We start from the raw sequence: 19,207 nt of genomic DNA, 5'->3' as shown, positions 1-19,207 counted from the left end.
CACGGTGGCACAATTGTTCAGCACACCGGACTTGCAATCCCGAGGCAACCGATTCGACCCCATCTCCCAGCACGGCACTTGTCCCTGTTACTTCTAAGCTACTGATATGTAACTATGAATTAGCCAATTTTGAAACTGTTAATTAATAAAAAAACAAATAAACAAACAATGTTCAATTGTCTCCCACGTGTGCAATGTGCAGGCACCAACTCTCATCCACGCTATCTCTCTGGCTTCGTTGATTGGGTGTTATGAAGAAGGGGCATTGCCGAAACGTTCCCTGTTATATAAATGTGTCTATTGTTAATGTTCCCTTTGTAGGCAGTGTTATTAACGAACAGGTCGGCGTTTTCTTTCTTTCTGTGAATCAAAACAGAGGGGCAAGTTGCTTAAATTGCCCACCTGGCAGCTCGCGTGCGGTGGGGTAAAGTGTGTGTGTACCCGCTCCATAACAGGGTATCTGGCGAGCGTGGAAGGATAGCTTGAAGAAACAAAATTGCCTGCAGGAGGGGGCAGTGCCAGATGAAGCTAGTACGGGGCCTGTAGCATGATGTTATAAAGGGGCCCTAAATAAATAAAAAACACGTAAATATTAAAACACAACATTTTTTACTTGCATAGTAAAGTAATTGTATGTTTTCATTTGCTATACAGCCAGATAATACAACATATCGCTCACCTTAAACACCCAGTCGTTCGTAAAAGTTGAAGGCGGTATAGTACTATAGTAATAGAGCAAGTGCAGAATCACTGAACCGGAATTGAAAGCATTTAGAGCTGGGCCGTTGAAAGTGCGGGGCCCGTAGCTACTACACATGTAGCTACTTTTGCTACTAGGATAATCTGACACTGGGTGAAGGCCCTCTGGACCTCCCTCTAGTAGAGGCCCTTTCTGCCACCAGTGGCGTGAGTGAGCGATCGCAGGGCCTGAACCCTGTGCCATTTCCCCCGCCGGACTTGGTCCATGTTACTTCGTCTTCGGACTTTGCCTGCCATCATCACAGACACACGCTGGGGACACGTCCTGGCGTTTGCGCCGGTGGTGGCTGTGCCCGCGTTAGCAAGGGGACGTTAGTTAGACCGACGTGGGACTGTGGAGCGTCTTGGACATTGTTCGCCTCGTTGATGCGCTCTTGAAATGTAACGTCACATTACGATTGCACACGGCGAAGCATTGGGCGGTGGTCAAAATGTGTTGTTTTTGTTACCAATCAAAATGTGGTTGTTTATCTAGAACTTCACGGTGGCTTCACGTGACACGTTGACGCGTATTATAATAATAAGCAGCAATTGATTGTCGTATGTACGTATGTATGTAGAACTTCTTTCACACCTGTACGTAGCCAAACCGTGCTAATCGGAGGTACGCGTTGGGGGAGAAAAACTAAACTAAACACAAAATTCAGTTTTAAATAAATTAGTTTTCAATCTAGTTGTATCCACCTTCCCTACCGCTCCCTCCCACTTCCCTACCACTGCCCTCCAAATATTTCTGCTGCCCAACAAGGTTCGTCTCATTTGGAGCGTAGCTTGTGTCACTTGTCGCCTCGCCGGGCGCTCGGGGCTACGTCGCTGCACGGCCGCCACCGCCGCCTGCTGTAGTCCAGCGTTGACAACTAATTTCTCTAGAACTGCTTTTTGTGTGTTTAGTTCGTTGTCCTTCCCTCCCCCCGTACCTCCGAATAGTGCGGTTGGCTACGCACGGTGCGAAAGAAGTTCCACGGACGTACAGCGGCTAAGGTTGGTGGATCACCGCGGGGATGTCGCGCGACTCCCTCGCTTACCCATGGGCGTCGAGGTCACGATCTCCTGGCTTGCCCAGGGTATTAAGACGGTACAGCAAGTGGGTTCATTCCTATTTCGTAACGGGGATTGCGTGCTGCCGCCCTCTCGTGTGCGTGGGTTTTCTGGTTTACTCATGAATGGAGTTGGCCAAACACCCCAATATAGCAGGATCACCAAATAAGTCGTTTAACTCCAATGTAGGGCCACAGAGCTTGGGCAATGGTTGGGACCGTTACAGGCGACCTCCCCACTTGTCTGTGGTGTTCCGCACCGCCAGGCGATAAATGTGCGCGTTGCAAATCTTGAGATGCATTTTGCACGAACGGAGGTGCAACAAACAAACTAATATATGGATTAAACGACGATTTACACTTTTGATGTATTCATTATTGTTTGTGCGCGAACAATAATCACGACGATGGTCACAATTTGCATCTCCAACCGCTGGGTGAGAGCATCCCCACGGCGCCGTGTCCGCAAAGGGGCCTTTGCTTGACCGGTAACTTCGCCGCGCTGACCAGCGTGGGGTTTGCTGGGAAGCGGGCGAGTGACCAGGAACATCGTTCAGAATCGTCGCTCGCCACCGATGTTGGCCGTTGCCAGATATCAAACGCGGTGTAGCCAGCGCCCCAACCCTTTGCGCCATTGCCGTCCGCCACTCGTGTTTGCGCAGTTAAAAATCACATCTTTATATGTAAGAATATTTGAGATCAAGTCATTGCCGTGGGTCTGTAGCGAACTGTCAACGTCCTCACACACAGGATCCTGGACTGGCTTGTGCACGTGTGTAAAGGGAGCCCACCACTCCAGCCGTCCTGCTCAGGGATCTTTATTCCTCCGATCAACACCACCACGGACACTTGTAGGACACCAACGCCGGGGTTGACTCAGCCTCGTCTCTCACCTCCTTACATCCCCTCTCTCACCCTCCTCATAAACCCTTCTCTCCTTGCCTCCTCCTTATACAACCCTCTCATTATATCCCTCCTCCTCCTCCCCTCTCCTCCTTATGAAGCCTCTCTACCCTCTCTCTCCCCTCCCCCTCTGCTCCTTACAAACCCTCTCTCGCCCTCTCCTCTCTCTCCGTCAGTCTCTATCTCTTTGCCCCCCCCCCCACTCCCAATTCCCAGTCCCCTATCCCTTGTGCGCGCCTTCATTGCCAGCGCCCTTCTATAGTGATTCCTCGGGTCCCTTGTCCTTTGCGTGACCTCCGTCCCCTGCCACACTCAAGGCTGTCCGTGACCCCTCACGAACCGGCACACAGATACAATGCTGTTGGACATGGGGCTCGTCTGGACATTTCAATGACAATACAGAGACACTTTGGCCTTTCATTTTTTTCCTCCTCCTCCGACGAACGTTTTGAATTCGAAGAATATAATTAGAAATGCCAAGTAGGTCAATTTGTGGGCTACTTTACATATATAAATACGTTGCAAGTTTGCACAACATTCTTCAATTACGGTACCTCACATCAGATAATAATTGGGAGGAGAAAGAAGAATAAAAAAATATTTTAAAAATAAATATGTCGGAAGGAAGCAAAGGAGGAAGGAAGAGAGAGAGAGAGGAGGGGAGGGGTGGGGGTAGAGGAGAGTTAAAATAAGATTCTTGTAAAATTGAACACACATGTGCTTGGAAATATATCCCCGCTGGATAAAGGATGTCACAAGATCAGAGTGCATGGGAAGGGCGGCTCTGGGGTGTTGAAAGGGAATTGGCAGCAATTGCACGCGGCGGTGCTCGGAGAAGGTCGCAACGATCTGACCGTGTTCGGAGTCGCGCGGCGCGCCGAAACGTCGCCCTTCTAAGAGACGATTCGGACAGCCAAAGACTTCCGCCACAGTCGTCGACGTCGTCTTCACGCGAACGTCGCGGGGGAGCTGGCGCGTACGGCGTAGCTGAAGCGGAAATGTATTTGGGGGGCTGGGCGGGCGGCCCCCCACGGGCCCCCCTCCCCCACCTACATCTCCCCCCTCCGCCCACTTCTTTCAATAAAACAAATCTTATTTAGATGACAGAAGAGATTATAGACAGCAGAGAGAGATGTAGTGAGACGAGAGGAGAGCGGACACAGACAAGATAGAGACGCGGGCGTTGATTTGGCTGCTCACGTTCGTTATTTGTTTTTAGTTTATGTTTCATTGGAGCTGCTATATGATGAACCCCAATTTATTTATTTATTTCTTCCTTCTTCTTCATGAATCTGGATCCCCCTCTGAGTGCCGCTTTTGAGGCCCCTAAACCCCCAGCTCGACTTTTTTTTTCTGCTCGACCCGAGCCGAGTGGTGCGCGAGATTCCCGCGGACTTCAGGCTTAAAAAAGTGGAGCGAGGATCGCTGAGGCTCGCCACATGCTTACAAACAACCTCCTATTCATATTCTTAGGTTTTTTCGGTAAGTCACGTAGGTAAAATTATTTTAAAATTAATAAAAGTAAAATAAAAATAAAATAAAAATATTTTATTTTTATTTTATTTTACTTTTATTAATTAGGTAAAAAAATGATAAAAGTAAAATTTAATAAAAAAAAATATTTGTATTTTATTTTTATTTTACTTTTATTAATTTAAATTTTTTTTTACCTACGTGACTTTACCGAAAAAACCTAAGAATATGAATCCTTGCAGTCACGAAAGCTTCAAATCTAGAATTAAACAACCTCCTGGCTGGCGGCTCTCGCTCGCTCTCGTCACAAGTCACACGTCACAGACGATCGTTGCGTCACGCGAGGCCCCTCCCCCCTCTCTCTGCGTCAATGGCGGTCGACGTGACACGTGGGGTGCCCGCGGTTCGATTTGCCGCGCGCGCGCACGAGGCGACTCTTTCGCTCGCGACGATGCACTGACCTCGTGCATCGGTAACGAATTGACTGTTTCAAAGATTACACAGACTGCGAGGACATTACGGCACGTACGTGTGTGTGCGTCGAACTATATTCGTGCCGTACGTAGCCAACCGTGCTAATCGGGAGGTCACGTATATATGGCTCGCCGGGTACGGAGTGATGCTGAAAGGTTGGATATGCGAGAAAATAAAGAGACAATTACGCCGTGCACAAATTAGTGCACTGGGAGTGGACGGTTAATTTGATCAGGTCTGATACAACGACAGTTGGACATGTGACATACTGTATATGCCACTGTAAAACCAATGGGACAAACGAGACGGAACAAAGAGGGAAGGACGGCACGAACGGAACGGTAAACTCCGGGACGAGCACGACTCGACTCTTGAAGCAAACCGTGAGCACAATTTTGTTCACGAAAGAGAGCGATAATTTCCACATTCCTATGACAGGGGCCATTTTCACCAATCGGATAACCACTATTCGTTGGGTCCTTCGGTAAAGTCACGTAGATAGGTTGAAAGAAAATAACAAAAAACTATGACGTTTCGATCGCAACACAAGCGGTCGTCTTCCTGATGACGACCGCTGTATCAAGTATCAAGTAAGAGGTCTCTCTTACTTGAGAGGTCTCTCTTACTTGATGCAGCAGTCGTGCTGTGACGGTTCCACCTGAAGACGGAAGCTTGTGTTGCCTCCGAAACGTCGTGATTTTATTTTACTTTGTATTAATTTAATTTTTTTACCTACGTGACTTTACTGAAAAAAAACTAAGAATATAGTCGTCTGCCCTGCCAGTGACGCAACGACGTCGCTATGAAGCCGGGGGGATCCATCCACCCATTGGAGTAATTCACGAGGGCATTTAAAAAAGAAAAATTGGCAGGCGGCCTCGGCCCGTGACGCCGGCCCCCACCCTCGTTTTTCCGAATAACGTCGCGGAGTCTTCAACGTTCGCTTGGAAGCAGCGGGGGTGGAGTTTTTTTTTCTGCCTCCGGATTTAGCAACGTGCGTCCATATATATTATTGAGATTATTTTCGCCGCTGTAAATTTCCACGCGGTGAAGCCACTCCGTTGAGCTATCATTTGTTGTGGCTTCTGAAAAAGAAGCTAATAGCTCAGTGGGCTTTACCTGGTAAGATAAAAAAAAGCTATTGTCTAGTTTTATTCGTGTATATTTTTGTTACTGAGTTGTTTCCCTTTCCTATACTTTGCACTGTAACGTTCTGAGCTGCCCCTACTGAACATCTATGAAAAAGAGCTTTCTAGCCCCATCGGATTCCTCCAGCATACATACATATTGTGATTATGATAATTCACTGGCGGTATTAACTAGGGCAGCAGCATCCGCACCACGAGCCTCTGTGACGAGCGGCAGACGCGCCACCAATGTCACCAAAATCTTTGAATCTTAATTTTCTCAAATACTATTTGGCTGTTTGCACTACTCTCAGATTTGCTGCCACGGGGACATGTACGAATATGGTCCGGTGTAGAGTTTCATTTGGAAAAGGGAAAAAAATGCTTTTAATAAAATATCTTAGCAAAAGCAAACATATAAGGAATAATAATAATATCCTCTGGCAGAAATAACGTAAACCCACCCTTAGTTCAGAATTCCATTTTACAACACAAGCGACTGATGAAATGTGGGATAAAAAAAAAAGTGCCGATGACCAAATCTCCCAGAATGCACACGATCTCATCAGATCTCTAAAGCTAAGCAGGTCTACACCTGGATAGCACTTAGATAGGAAACCACGTACGCATTTTTATTTGTTTAACTCTTTTTATTTTACCAGGTAAGGTCCACTAAGCTATGTAGTTCTTTTTCAGAAGCGACCCCACGACAAATTATAACTCAACAAAGTGGCCGATCATTGTGTAGATTTTTATAGCAGCAGCAAAATACTTTAAGCGCACGTTTCTAAATTTGGAGACATATCCGCACGACCACGGGGAGAACACGCAAACTCCAAATATTCATCCATAATAGAGGTTTTTTGGGGTTAGTTTGCGTAAATATAAATGTGTCGTTAAACCAACCACCACCCGATAAGTCTATTAGTAAGTCTAGATTTGAAGCTTTCGTGACTGCAAGGATTCATACTGTTAGGTTTTTTCGGTAAAGTCACGTAGGTAAAAAATACCTTGATACAGTAAATTTAGCTGAGACGGTCCCACCTGATGACGGAGACTTGTGTTGCCTCCGAAACGTCGTGATTTATTATTTTATTTCTATTATTATTTATATTTTTTTACCTACGTGACTTTACCGAAAAAAACTAAGAGTATAAGTCTATTAGTAAGGTTTGTCACGTAAACAAAACATGCCAATTAGTTACTAGATCAGCACACTGGTGTGCTGGAGGGTAAACCCACAACATGAATCATTCGAGTACAAAGTTTTGCTGGTAATTACAACCAGCTTCATCAGGCGACAGCCAGGATTGTGGAGAATTCCTCCTGTTTCCAAATATACAGCAAGCGTTAGGGTCGGGATCGAACCCACAACCAACGCAGATTTTTTTTTAATACAAAGCCTGTATAATCTGCCTATAAACAGACCCTTTCGGATAAAGGTCAGCCGTGTTTATATCCGAAGCAGTGTAGCTTTTATTAAAAGCTCCCCTTCTTCCCCTTACCAGTGCAATGTAAGAATGTGTTGCTTATATCCGAACTGTGCCGATATAAGGCGTGCCTATATCCAACTCCCACTGCAATCATTGTCAGCAACGCTTGTTTGTTCAAACCGTTACTATTTCTCTCAATATAGCCAATCATCGATTCAGTGATGAACATCGACTGCTGCACTGTGTACATTCCGAGGGGCTGAACCATTATGTAAATCGTGCACACAACAACGAGGAATTCCGATCATCACGGTTGGCTACGTACTGGTGCGAAAGCAGTTCGAAATACATACATACGACATTTTTACGACATTTTTACCGCCCAAAAAAAGAAACGGTGGACGAAATGAACCGTCAAAGTTCAAAGTTCATTTATTAGGTATAGCCCTGTGAGCCATTCGGCTCTTGAATCGGGTGCAACCGCAACAAACAAAATAACATGAACAAGAAAACAACTTAAAGTGACTATGTGCAAACAGAAAATCCAAGAAAAGACAGCAAAATATTGCAGAAAAATCACCGTACACCAACCCTGTGCAAATAAACCGTCGAATGTAAACGAACAGCCTTTTGGCGATCCACTGCTGGATGAGGCTCTCCCCACGCTGTGTTTGTCTCGGGGGGGAGGGAGGGGATAGTTTTGGCATACTTCACCACGCTGGTCAGTGCGGGTTTGGTGATGAGGGGACCCCCAGGACCGGTTCGATTATCACCTGTCGCTGACTTTAGCCGTGGCCGAGAATCCAACTCAGCTTTTAGTTGTGCGGTAGTTTGGTTACAACCGTACACACCACTGCTCCCCACAGCGCAGAACACAATTACAGTACAGTGTACAATGTGGATTCACATACCCAACATCTAAATGTTCCCACATCTCATTGCAGTGCGCAGAGAACTGGGGAGAGCACATTAATGGGCCCATCCAAAGTGCCCTCTGGCACAATTTGACTTATAGCTTCTAATAATACATTCGACTTAATGTCCTTTATTATCATTATCATTATTACATGTATTGTTGTTATTATCTGAAACGTGTTCCACACCGCAACCATTTTCGACCCGTGTTTCTTTTTTTTTAGTTATTATTTTAGAATAAATATTTCACGTGGACAATGCCGTAGCCTGAGATGGTACACGTTGTTCGTAAAGGTGCGTTGGGTGTCCGGTGACACGTAATTAGAAAATTTTATTTGGTGATGCTGCTGCAGCTGCATTGGCAGCGGTGCACAAAGCACAAATAATGACAAATAAACCACTCAACACACTCACGTGGCCTTTAAAGGAAAAAAAAATAGGTGACGTTATAGGCAATGGCTCTTCTTCACAGTTCGTAGAAAAGCCAGGGATGTAAGAGCCCCTTCTCGATTATATATATTTATCTATTTATTTTGAGGGCACGTTACGACACGTCTGTAAACACTTTAAGTCTACGGCTTATACGGTATGCATGTAGACAATGAACATCGCGTTCTTCAAAAACGACGAGCGTTGTGTAAGCATATTTCATGCTGCAAACGTTTTATTGGGAGGTATTTTTTTCCGCAAATTTCGCCACGCGTTTGTTTTGCGGGGAGTGGTGGTGCAGCGGTTAGCGCACCGCGCCATGAACCCGGGGGGGCCTTCGTTCGAATCTGGAACCACGGCTAACATCAGCTGCGAGTGAGATTCGAACCAGTCCTATGCCTTACTTCGGTCAAATGAAGCCTTAAATGAGTCGCCGATGCATTCATTGCGTCAACATCAGCACGGGGGAGACAAAGGTGGTCTTTCACGCTTTTCCGACCACACCACCTCGTCGTTCAGCCATGCTGGCGTGAGGCTGAAGAGGTGGCGGCTAACGGGGCCTGCCTTGACACGCCGTACGTGGAGAGGGACGGGACTGTTTGTGCCCACGCACACAACGCCATCGCGTCTCTTCGTACAGCCGCTGTCGCTTGCGTAGAACTTCGTTAAGTGTACGAGGCCCCGGGTGGATTAGCAGTAGACTCAGCGCATTAGTCGCCGATCAACACGGGGATGTTGACGGGGTGTCATTGTTAGCACACTGGACTTGCACACCAGAGGTCACCGGGTTCAACCTTCCTAGGCGGCAGTTGAAACGAACGATGCAAGTTTCTTAAATCTTTACCCCCCCCCAACCATCTCGCCTTTGTCCACTCAGCAGTTAGTCGACTGGCAGGTCACGTGTGGTGGGATGAAGCGTGGGTAACTCCCAGCTCTTCCAAATAAGTCAGGCCAGTGAGGAGGAGTAGGCCAAAACATCAACTCGAATGCCCACCAGTGGACACCCTTCCGCCAGCAGGGGCCTTACGCAAGAAATGTCAGGGCTGAGCGTTTTTCCCTTTGTCTATAAACTCGTATTCCAATCGGTTTAAGCAATAAATACATTGCCCGGCCTCCCTGTGCATCAGTGAGGAGGATATCGCGTGAGCATCATTCATCAAGGCGCTGGTCCTTGCCGGGCAGCGAAATAAACATCGCGACAATCTTACTGTACTGTGGGTTGCTGCTTTTTTGTTGTTGTTGTTTAAACATTTCAATAATTGCACTGTGATAATCGGCATCGTTAAAGCGGCGTATCTAGTCAATTGCGAAACAGTGGTTGGTGCACTGCGCTATGAACCCCGGTGACTGAACTTGGCCTGATCTTCTCTAGCCTGTGCTCACTTGAATGAAGTATGGTCAAAGAATTGTCGTGACGGGCACGGTTTGGGGGAAGCTTCGATCCAACAGTGGATTGACAATGGGAAGTAAACTAATGTCCATTCAGACGCTGTCTTTCCGACAGACCTGTTCTTCACCTGAGGACGGCTGCTTGCGTTGTGGCCGAAACGTCGTGAGAATTATTTTATTATGTTTAATTTTTATTATTTTATTATTTCCCTTCTACGTGACTTTACCGAAAGAACCAAGAAGATAAACTACTGTAGTTATTTGTTTTTACATCTCAGAGTCGATCAACAAGTCTAATGTGGTGGGGTAAAATGTGTGCTCCTTAGCGAGTTGCCTCGAGCAGAAGCCCTTTTTGCCATCAGTGGCGTGAGCAAGCAATTGCAGGGCTGCGCCTTTACCCTTTCTATTTAGCTTAGCTAGACCAAGCATGTACAGATAAATAAGTCTCCCTTGCGAACGGTACATTTTAGTAACGGTCTCTCGCCTCTTTTTTAAATAATCACCATCGGAATCTACATTTAGAGTGGAGGAATCCGATGAGCTGTGAAGCTCTTTTTCACAGATGTCCAGTGTGTGACGTAACTAAAGACGTCACGTGACATAACGTGCAATGAAACGACAGGCCGTGCTCTACCCGCTGGACAAACTTCCCACCCCCCGCACAGAATTAAGGCGAAATGGGTTTTGATGCCAATAGCTCGCGGAAAACGCCTAATTGGCACGCTAAAGCGGTGCGTCTTCCCGGCGAAGAGCATTCTACGGCGCTGCTTTGCGTCGTCCAAGTCTCCAAGATGCTTCGCGCAGCCTCATCACAGGTCTGCGGGGTGTGGGTGCGTTCGTCCGTGGCCCGGACACACACCCTCGCACCGCGGCGGAACGCATGTTGGCTGCTACGTTGGTAAATTGAAACCCTGAACTGGCAATCGTCACTTCTCATCTCTATCCTGTAATTTTTATAGAAATATATTTTTTCTTTCAATTATTTAAACACACCGGCTTGCCCATTGCCGCAGCTCCCCGTGTCTGGGGCCCCCCCGCCCCCCTTCCGAGTGAAAGCTGTGCGCGTTTTGAGCTGACGACTTGCCCGCCTTTGTTGCGAAGGATATTAATGTGGCCCTGCAAACGTGGCTGAAATGCACCGTCGCAATGAAAGGGGGGGGGGGGACCACAGATGGCTTCGACAAGAGCGCGCAAAGCAGCCTATAACTCAAAATTAATTATTTTAATTACCTATTTATTTTAAAATGCACTGCACTGCGTACAATGGTGTAACATCCATTATGGAGGCTTGACGCAAATAACTGCGGGGAAATTTCCATTTTTGTCATTAAATATTCCTCATTAGATTGTGATAAATGCGAGCTGCATTGTGGCTCACTAATTAGTACGGAGGCCCTGCATACAAGATAATACCATAAAGAAAGGTATTTTTAAAATAGTAATTGATTTTTATTGCAGACATGCGCTGTCAAATATCGCAGGACGAATTCAATTAAAATAATGTTTTATTTTACAGCGTGTCAAGAAACATTCTCGCAGTGTTGTTCATTACGCGATTAACACGTAAATATTGCACGTATATATATTTTAAATATCTCTCTCTCATTTCTTTCTCTCTCGCTCTGTAACAGTTGTCAAAACACACCAGCACTGTGATGTACTTCACATGAACGTCTAATGCGGTACGCGTTATGAGCAAAACACAATGTTCCATTTTTATGGATATTTTTTTAGTTTTTCCTCGGAACATTTAACAAGATAATCATTAAAGTAACAAGGCAAGTGGACTATTTCCAAATATTTAACGAAAATAAACTTGCCTCGCCACGCGTTGTAACGTCGCCCTGTAATCGGGCTTGGCTTTTTCTCGTTTTATTTAATTAATAAAACGCTAAAATTGTTCGACAATTGCAGCTTTTGTTCGCGCGACGATGTGGATGTCTCTCTCTTTTTTATTTGTTTAAATTTAATCTTCACTCCAAGCCTCCTTATCTTGACGATCTCTCGTTCCACATGTTGCCTTCTTAATGCGATTACAGAAAGAGGCTTGAAACAGATTCCCTATTAATGTCAAATATAAATAATAAAAGTCGAAAAACAAATACCACCCCCCCCCCAAAATAAAATATACGAACAGCCAATGTTCTATGCATGTCGACGCATTCGTGGGTAGAGTTAAACAAAGAGCTCAAGACGTTCGTAGATAACACTGAGGCATTGAAATAAAAATAAGTATAATAGGTTACGTTTCGAAACACATTCCTCCTGCGGAGGGAGCTGGTAGGAACGTTGGGTTGCTCGGTCAATGGCCAGGGTCAACGGCGGCGTGGTGTATTCCGCAAATATGTCCGACTGTGAGGGCGGGCACAAGCCGGCGTGAGTAGGTTAAACGTTGAGTTTTATAAGGGCACCACGGGGTGACCAGCCTTTCCCCACCCAGCCCCACCCCTCCCACTCTCCACCCAGCCCCACCCTCCCCACCCAGCCCCACCCCACCCCCCACCCAGCCCCTCCCCACCCTCCGCACCCAGCCCCTTCCCACCCTCCCCTCTCCACCCAGCCCCACCCCTCCCATTTTTGGACACACGACGGACGGACGGACACAATAATCCCCTGTGGGCTGGTGTGACCAGGAGGTTCCTACCGGTATTAAGATCGTTACAATGGTCTCCCTGCTCAAACGAGAGCACGGTGGTGCTGACCTCTATCGCTCGCCAACGGTGGAAACTCCACACTCTTTCGGCGAGAGCGGCGACAATATAACACATTGTAAGGGTTGGCGGCAGTGGTAAAACTTCTGCCTCGCAGTAAGAAGGCTCTGGGTTCGATTCCTCTCTCTGTGAGAAGTTTGGATGTTCTCATCATCTTCTGGCATGGGTTTACCCCCCAAGGTTATCCGGTTACCCTCCAACCGCTTTAACGCACAGCAGACATGGTGGCCTTGGTGTTGGCCACGCACACCAGTGTCGGTAATGGGGGGTTATTTGACCATACTTCACCACACTGGTCAGTGCGGAATTTTGTGAGGTGGGGGGGGGTGGTGTGTGACCAGGACCGGTTCAGATATCATTCGCCACTAATGTTCGCCACGGCCCGGAATCGAACTCAGGTCGCTGGGTTCATGATGCCGTGTTTCTCGCATATTAAACGCCCAACAATACATGTGGTAAAGGCCAAAGGCGCAACCCTGCAAGTTGCTCGCCCACGCCACTGCTGGCAGAAGAGAGACCTCCACCAGAGGGAGGCCTAGAGGGGCTAGAGAGCATATTTTCCCCTCCTCTTCCATGCTGGTCAGACATCTTGGAGCAGCTGGGAGTACCCACACTTTACCCAACCACGCGTGACCAGCTGATCGTGAGCCCGTTTGGGAGGCAGGGGGTGGGATTGTTTCAACTGCTGCGCCGGGAGATGGTATCGGACCCCGATCGACCTCTGTATTCCAGTGGTCTGCTGACCACCACACCAGAGTACGTACATTCGTACGCTCAACTTCTTTCGCACCGTGCGTAGCCAACCGTGCCAATCGGAGGTGCGGGGGTTGGGGGGGGAAGGAAGGACAACGAACTAACGCACGCGAAAAGTAGTTCGAAGTGGCAGCAGCAGCAGCATCCCTCCCAACGCACGAAAAAGACAAACCCACCAACAAACTGTGGCTTTTCCCGTCCTTCATAAAGACCGCTATTATTGCGGCCAGCTTCATTCATTACGACTTGAATTTCTATAGTGAATCCACATGTCATCACTAATAACCCTCCTTGTTTAAGTGAGAGTCTTTTTTTGTATGCCGGCCGTGGCCAGACCCCGCGTGTCTGTTTCCTGAAGTTCGCCTCTTTTAATAAATTGAACCTTTGTTTGGCCAAAGTCTCCCCCCCCCCCCCCTTGGGCGAAGCAGCCTGTTACATTTATTGTTCTACGATTCGGTTTTAATTGCTTCCAGTTTTCATTCGCCCTCTCACCAGCGCCTGGCCACCGTTCGTTCATGCGGTTTCCGCAGAGAGAGTCGAGCGGAGGCGGCTGTCGGCATCCTCCTAACATCATCGACATCATCGTTGTCATCTTGTTATCGTCTTTAATGTATTATCATCACTGTCGTCGTCATCGTAGACATCGTCACCATCGTCATCATCATTCGCACCGTCATCGGTATCATCATATCGATCATCACTATCATCATCATCACCATTGTCATGATCATGCAAAAAAAAATTCATCATCGTCATCATCACCATCATCTTCATTAACGTCATCACCGTTAACAAGGTACTATTTTATCCTAATTCATGGCAAATTCTCAGTGCCATCGTGGCAATGTGCCATTGTTTTTCATGGGCGGTTCGCCAGTGCGAGCGTCGCCAATGCAGCACAGTACTCCATAATAGAGGGTTTGTTTAGCTAGATCGCGTAAATATGTGCCGTTAAGCCCGCCACCACCCGACACAAGCAACTAGTAAGGTTTGTCGCGTAAACAGAACGCGGCCAATTCGTTACTAGTACAACACACCGGTGTGTTGGGGAGCTTGGTATGCTCTGTTTACGTGACAACCCTTACTAGTTGGCTGTGTCGGGTGGCGGCGGGCTTAACGGCACATTTATATATTTACGCGATCTAACCCAAGAAACCTCTATTATGGATGATATTGGTCGCGAAAGCCTACAGTGCTGTCGGGTTTTTTTCCCCAGCATATATATTGGCGTTAAAATCGGACCGAATCACCAGGCTGATCCCCAATCTGAGTGAGTGACTGCACGGGAGAAAACCATCGCCTGCACGATCCGAGCAGGCGATCGGAGAGATCCGTGTTTATCCGACCGGGTGAAGGAAAGCATACGGACCCAAGTTGTTTGAAAGACGTGGGTGGCACCTTGGGACGTGTGGCGTGGTGAGGGAGCGGCAGAACCGAGCGAGCGGGAGAGAAAAGGGTCAAGAGAGGTCACCAGGCGCACACAAAAATACAAAAAAACAGCGAGCGAGCCGTCGCCACGCTGGGGGCGATGTGCCCTGTTCTGCATCATCGTGAGCCGTGCTCAATCCGCTGCTAGATGAACGCCTCCCCAATCCGACGGGCCCTTGCTGCACACGAGGGTGACTTCGTCGCTCCATCTCCTCGGTTGGACGTTCCCCTCGGATGACAGCGACGCCCGCCGCCGCATCCTCCCTCCTCTGTTCACCCAGCAGATCGCGAGTGGCGGGGTAAAGTGCGGGTACCTCCCACTTATTGCAAGTGTGTGGAAGAGAAGGCCAAAAACACCCTCTCTGGAGGGGCTCCCCGGAGCTCCCTCCAGCGCAGGGTTGACCCGCCAGCAGTCGTACGACCAAGCAAATCTCAGGGCTGCGCCTTTTACCGTCGTGTTTATATAGCACCCCGGCGGTGTGCAATGCGTGTATTAAATGCGCCGGATTACCGCGATGAACTCGCGCTTTGCATTTATTTATTAATTCCGCGCATACTGGCGCCGCTTTTTTCTCTCCCAAAACAAGCAAGCGCACACACACGCACGCAAAAAAAAGCGCCACTCCGAAGCGCTGCGTGGGGATATAGGTGGCTTTTCGCGCGCCGTTAGGGACACGCGCTCCCTCCCTCGCTCGCTCCCTCGCTCCGCCGCTCCCGCTCGCAGACTCGCCCGACTGATGCCCATTCACATAACCCGCCCAGGGGGTAGGCGGCGGCGGCGGCGGGGGAGGCGGCGGGTGCAGAGCTCGTCGAGAAGACAGCAAAGCGCGATTCGCGACCACCCCGCCCGCCCGCCAACCCGCGTGGACGGGGGTCGAAACGTCTCCAATCGGCACGACTCTCCCCCACGCCGTACCCCCCACCATCCCTCGTTCCGCGGACTAATTTGCGCGGAAACGTTCGTTGCATGCAACAACAAAAATAATAAAGACGCGATGCGGGCCGCCGTCGTGCCTCGCACGTGTGCGCCGCATGCGAGACCGGGATTTTTCACCGTGATTCCTGGAATTTGTTTTTATAGTTTTCTTTTTGTTCACGGCGCGATTTTACACGTCCACGCACGCGCGCGCGAGACTCTGCCGTGCGTCAAGGGCATTGCCTCCGTTTTGTTCGTCGACGCCTCCGCGATGCAACGGCTCGCACACCAGACTTGCAATCCAGAGGGTCAAAGGTCACGGTTCAATCTCCCGGTGCGGTCGTTGAAACAATGGGCAAGTTTCTTCAATTTCTATCCTGCAGCAGTGATGGGTGCGATGTACTTGGACGCTCGGCAGATTCCCTATGGTGGGGTGTAAAGTGTGAGGACTCCCACCGAGACGCCTGGCCAGCGTGCACGAGTGGAACAAAAAACCCTCCAGTGAAGGCCCTTCTGACAGCAGTGGCGTGAGAAGGAAATTGCACGGCCGCGAATTTACCGTTATAATTACCGTGTGTGTGTAAAGAATGTGAGTGTGGTTTATTTGTTGAACGGCCAATGGACGCGTTGTCCTTGAGTGAAATGTCTGTGGAGAGCGCGGGGATAAGTCTGCAAAAGCCGGGCAATCACTCGCTGCTCCGCCACTCCGATGCCACCGGTCGGCTGGGCTGCCACGAATTAAATTTGTCGTCCTACCAGAGAGAAACAGATGCATCCTCAAAGCTAATTCCATTCATTCTCCCGTAAACGCTCATTGTCGTGAATACAACATCGATGGGGTGGCGGCAGCGGTCAGCGGACTGCGCTGTGACGCCGGCAATCGGAGTTTGTTTCCCGGCCATCGGTGGCGAGTGATATGTGAACCGATCCCTAGGCCCCCCTCCCCCTGACCAGTGTGGTGAAGTATGGGTCAAACAGTCCCAATGGCCAACAACCGTGGGGATGACTTCATCCAGGCGTGGGGGGATGCCTCTGGATTGCAAGTCCAGTGTGGCTTTCGATTGCAAGTGCAGGGTTCTGACCATTGCATCACCACGGTAGTAGCAACATCCATAAAAAAATTGCACCATGGAAGTGGCGAAATGTGAAATCTGCAACATAGAATATTTTTTTTTGTTTAAACGCTGGTTATATTACCAGTCTTATCACGTTGTTTACACATGAAGAAAAAAATTGGCCGGCATTCCAAACATGAATGCCACATATCATTTACAGAATGCCCCTTTTGTTGGCGGCACTGCTCTTGGCAGGATTCGGAACTATGTACAGAGATCACTAGGGACTCGACAGAGGAGGGGTTTAGTGTTGCCGAGAACTCTCTGCGTCCTTGCCGTTTAATTGTCGGCGATGACACGGACCCAGCGGTGGCGCACACCAGAGGTCGCAACCGGGTACCCGATATCCGTACCCTACTCGATACCCGGCTACTCGTACCCGGCTGGGTACGGGTACGGGTAGCCGTTTGCAACCCTGGTGCGGCCGGGTACGGGTAGGCCGTGAGTCACTGGTGAGTAACCGTTTGTCACTCATTTCGGGTAGGGTACGGGTACGGGTAGGGAACGGGTACCCGTACCCGGCCAGGTACGGGCACGGGTAAGGAATCAAAACCCGTTTGCGACCTCTGGCGCACACCATCGCTCGTTGCAGAGGTTCGCGGTTCGAACCCAGCGGCCGCCCTCATTATAACAGCGAAACCTCGGACATCATCCCGAAGAACGCGCGGCGCAACGCCAATTCGGTGGTGAGATGTTAACTCCCTCGCCTGGTATGTAGGAGGTTGTGGGTTCGATCCTGACCCTGACGCCTGTTGTATAGTTGGAGTCTGCACGTTATCCCCATGCTCGTGTGGATTTTTCTCCGGGTCCTGTGGTTTTTACCTCGACGTTTAGAATCAACATGTGTTTAGAGTATTTGGCGACTATAAATGTCCACGTGATAAGCCACTTCGTTGAGCTATCAATTGTGCCCAGGTAGCTTCTAAAAATAGGTCAGTGGGCCTTACCTGGTAAAAGAAAAATAGTTTAGTTTTAGTTTAAAGATCCTGTGATGTCATTCGCAAGAGTAGGCTGTTTGGTATCGGCGTCATGGTCCAAATTGGTCACATTTAGAAAATTTGGAAAATTACACGGCAGATGACTCGATTCAAATAGACATCACAATCATCAGCCCTGTCTGCAACAACGCAAAGTACAACGTGTTTTTGTTTGTTTGTTTACGTGGCAGGACCTTCTTGAAAATGTCACGAGGCCTAGTGAGGCCTTCCCGGATAAACACGCGTAATATTAATAATAATTTACGACTCTTGGTATTCACACAATTTCGATTTAAAGCTTTCGTGACTGCAGGGATTCATCTTCTTGGTTCTTTCGGTAAAGTCACGTAGAAGGGAAATAATAAAGTAATAAAAATAAAACATAAAATAATTGTATTATTTTATAAAATGTAATAATTATATTATAATAAAGTAAATAATTGTATTACTTTATAAAATAAAATAATTGTATTATTATATATAAAATTAATAATTGTGCTTGTGATGCAGAGGTCACCGGTTCGTTTCAATCTCCAGGCGAGGCAGTTGCAATAAAGTGGACGTTTATCAACCCTCCCCCCACCATCGCCCCCACATCCACCACCAATTCACGGACTGGCACTGATCAGCTTGGTGAAGTACTGGTCAAACAACCCCTTTGACCCTTGACCGACTTGGAGCAGGGAGGCCTTCATCCACAGGGGACTGACAACAACAAAAACTTTAAATGAATTGGGATCTCCTGTACCACGCCGGGCTGCTACGAACACAATGTGCAATAGTTGTCTGCACGCGAAAAAAAAACCAGATTGCGTTGTTCATCTGCGTGAACAGAAGGTCCCTTGTTTTTCAAATTCTCGACCTGCACTTAATGTGATCTTATTACCCTACGTGCAATATTCCCTGACCAATGTAGCATGATCTTGTCCTCGATGTAAACATTGCCGTCTGCCTTATTAATTTGAACACTCGTAGCTCCGTGAAGCGAAACGTCGTACGTCGTGGCGAACAAACTACGCAGTCGAACCGCAAAACGCATCGGAGAGCCATAAAGTACAGCACAACCGCGACAAAACCAGAGCGGTTGAAATGTTCAGTCCATTAAATCCACTGCTGGATGGAGGTCTCCCACCCCACGCGAGGACCAGTCCCAATATCACTCGCCACTGACATTAGCTGTGGCCAGTCACAGAGACAATTCGGTGAGGTCATGAGTGCCTTGTATAGGTAGCCCTAGGTCCAGTCCCTATTTAAGTTTTTGACCAAATTTTTCACGGCTTTTCTCAACCCACCGCCAGATGCAGCCCTCCACGAGCGGCGCCAGTCGTGTCATAGTGGCTGTGTGACCATACTTCTACACACTGGTGG

General features: G+C 48.3%; 1 protein-coding gene across 4 annotated transcripts in view; it reads left to right on the top strand.

Moving 5' to 3' along the window:
- The window catches only part of LOC133355941 (zinc finger protein 516-like), a 61,797-nt gene that overhangs the window by 13,294 nt on the left and 29,296 nt on the right, over positions 1 to 19,207 (top strand). The gene's annotated exons all lie outside the window — the stretch shown is intronic.

The sequence above is a fragment of the Lethenteron reissneri genome, chromosome 52 (genome assembly GCF_015708825.2).
Source record: "Lethenteron reissneri isolate LAM-NWPU_2019-01 chromosome 52, ASM1570882v1, whole genome shotgun sequence".
Taxonomy (NCBI): Eukaryota; Metazoa; Chordata; class Hyperoartia; order Petromyzontiformes; family Petromyzontidae; genus Lethenteron; species Lethenteron reissneri.
The sequence above is the reverse complement of the archived record's forward strand: the minus strand, read 5'-3'. Positions and strand labels throughout refer to the sequence as shown.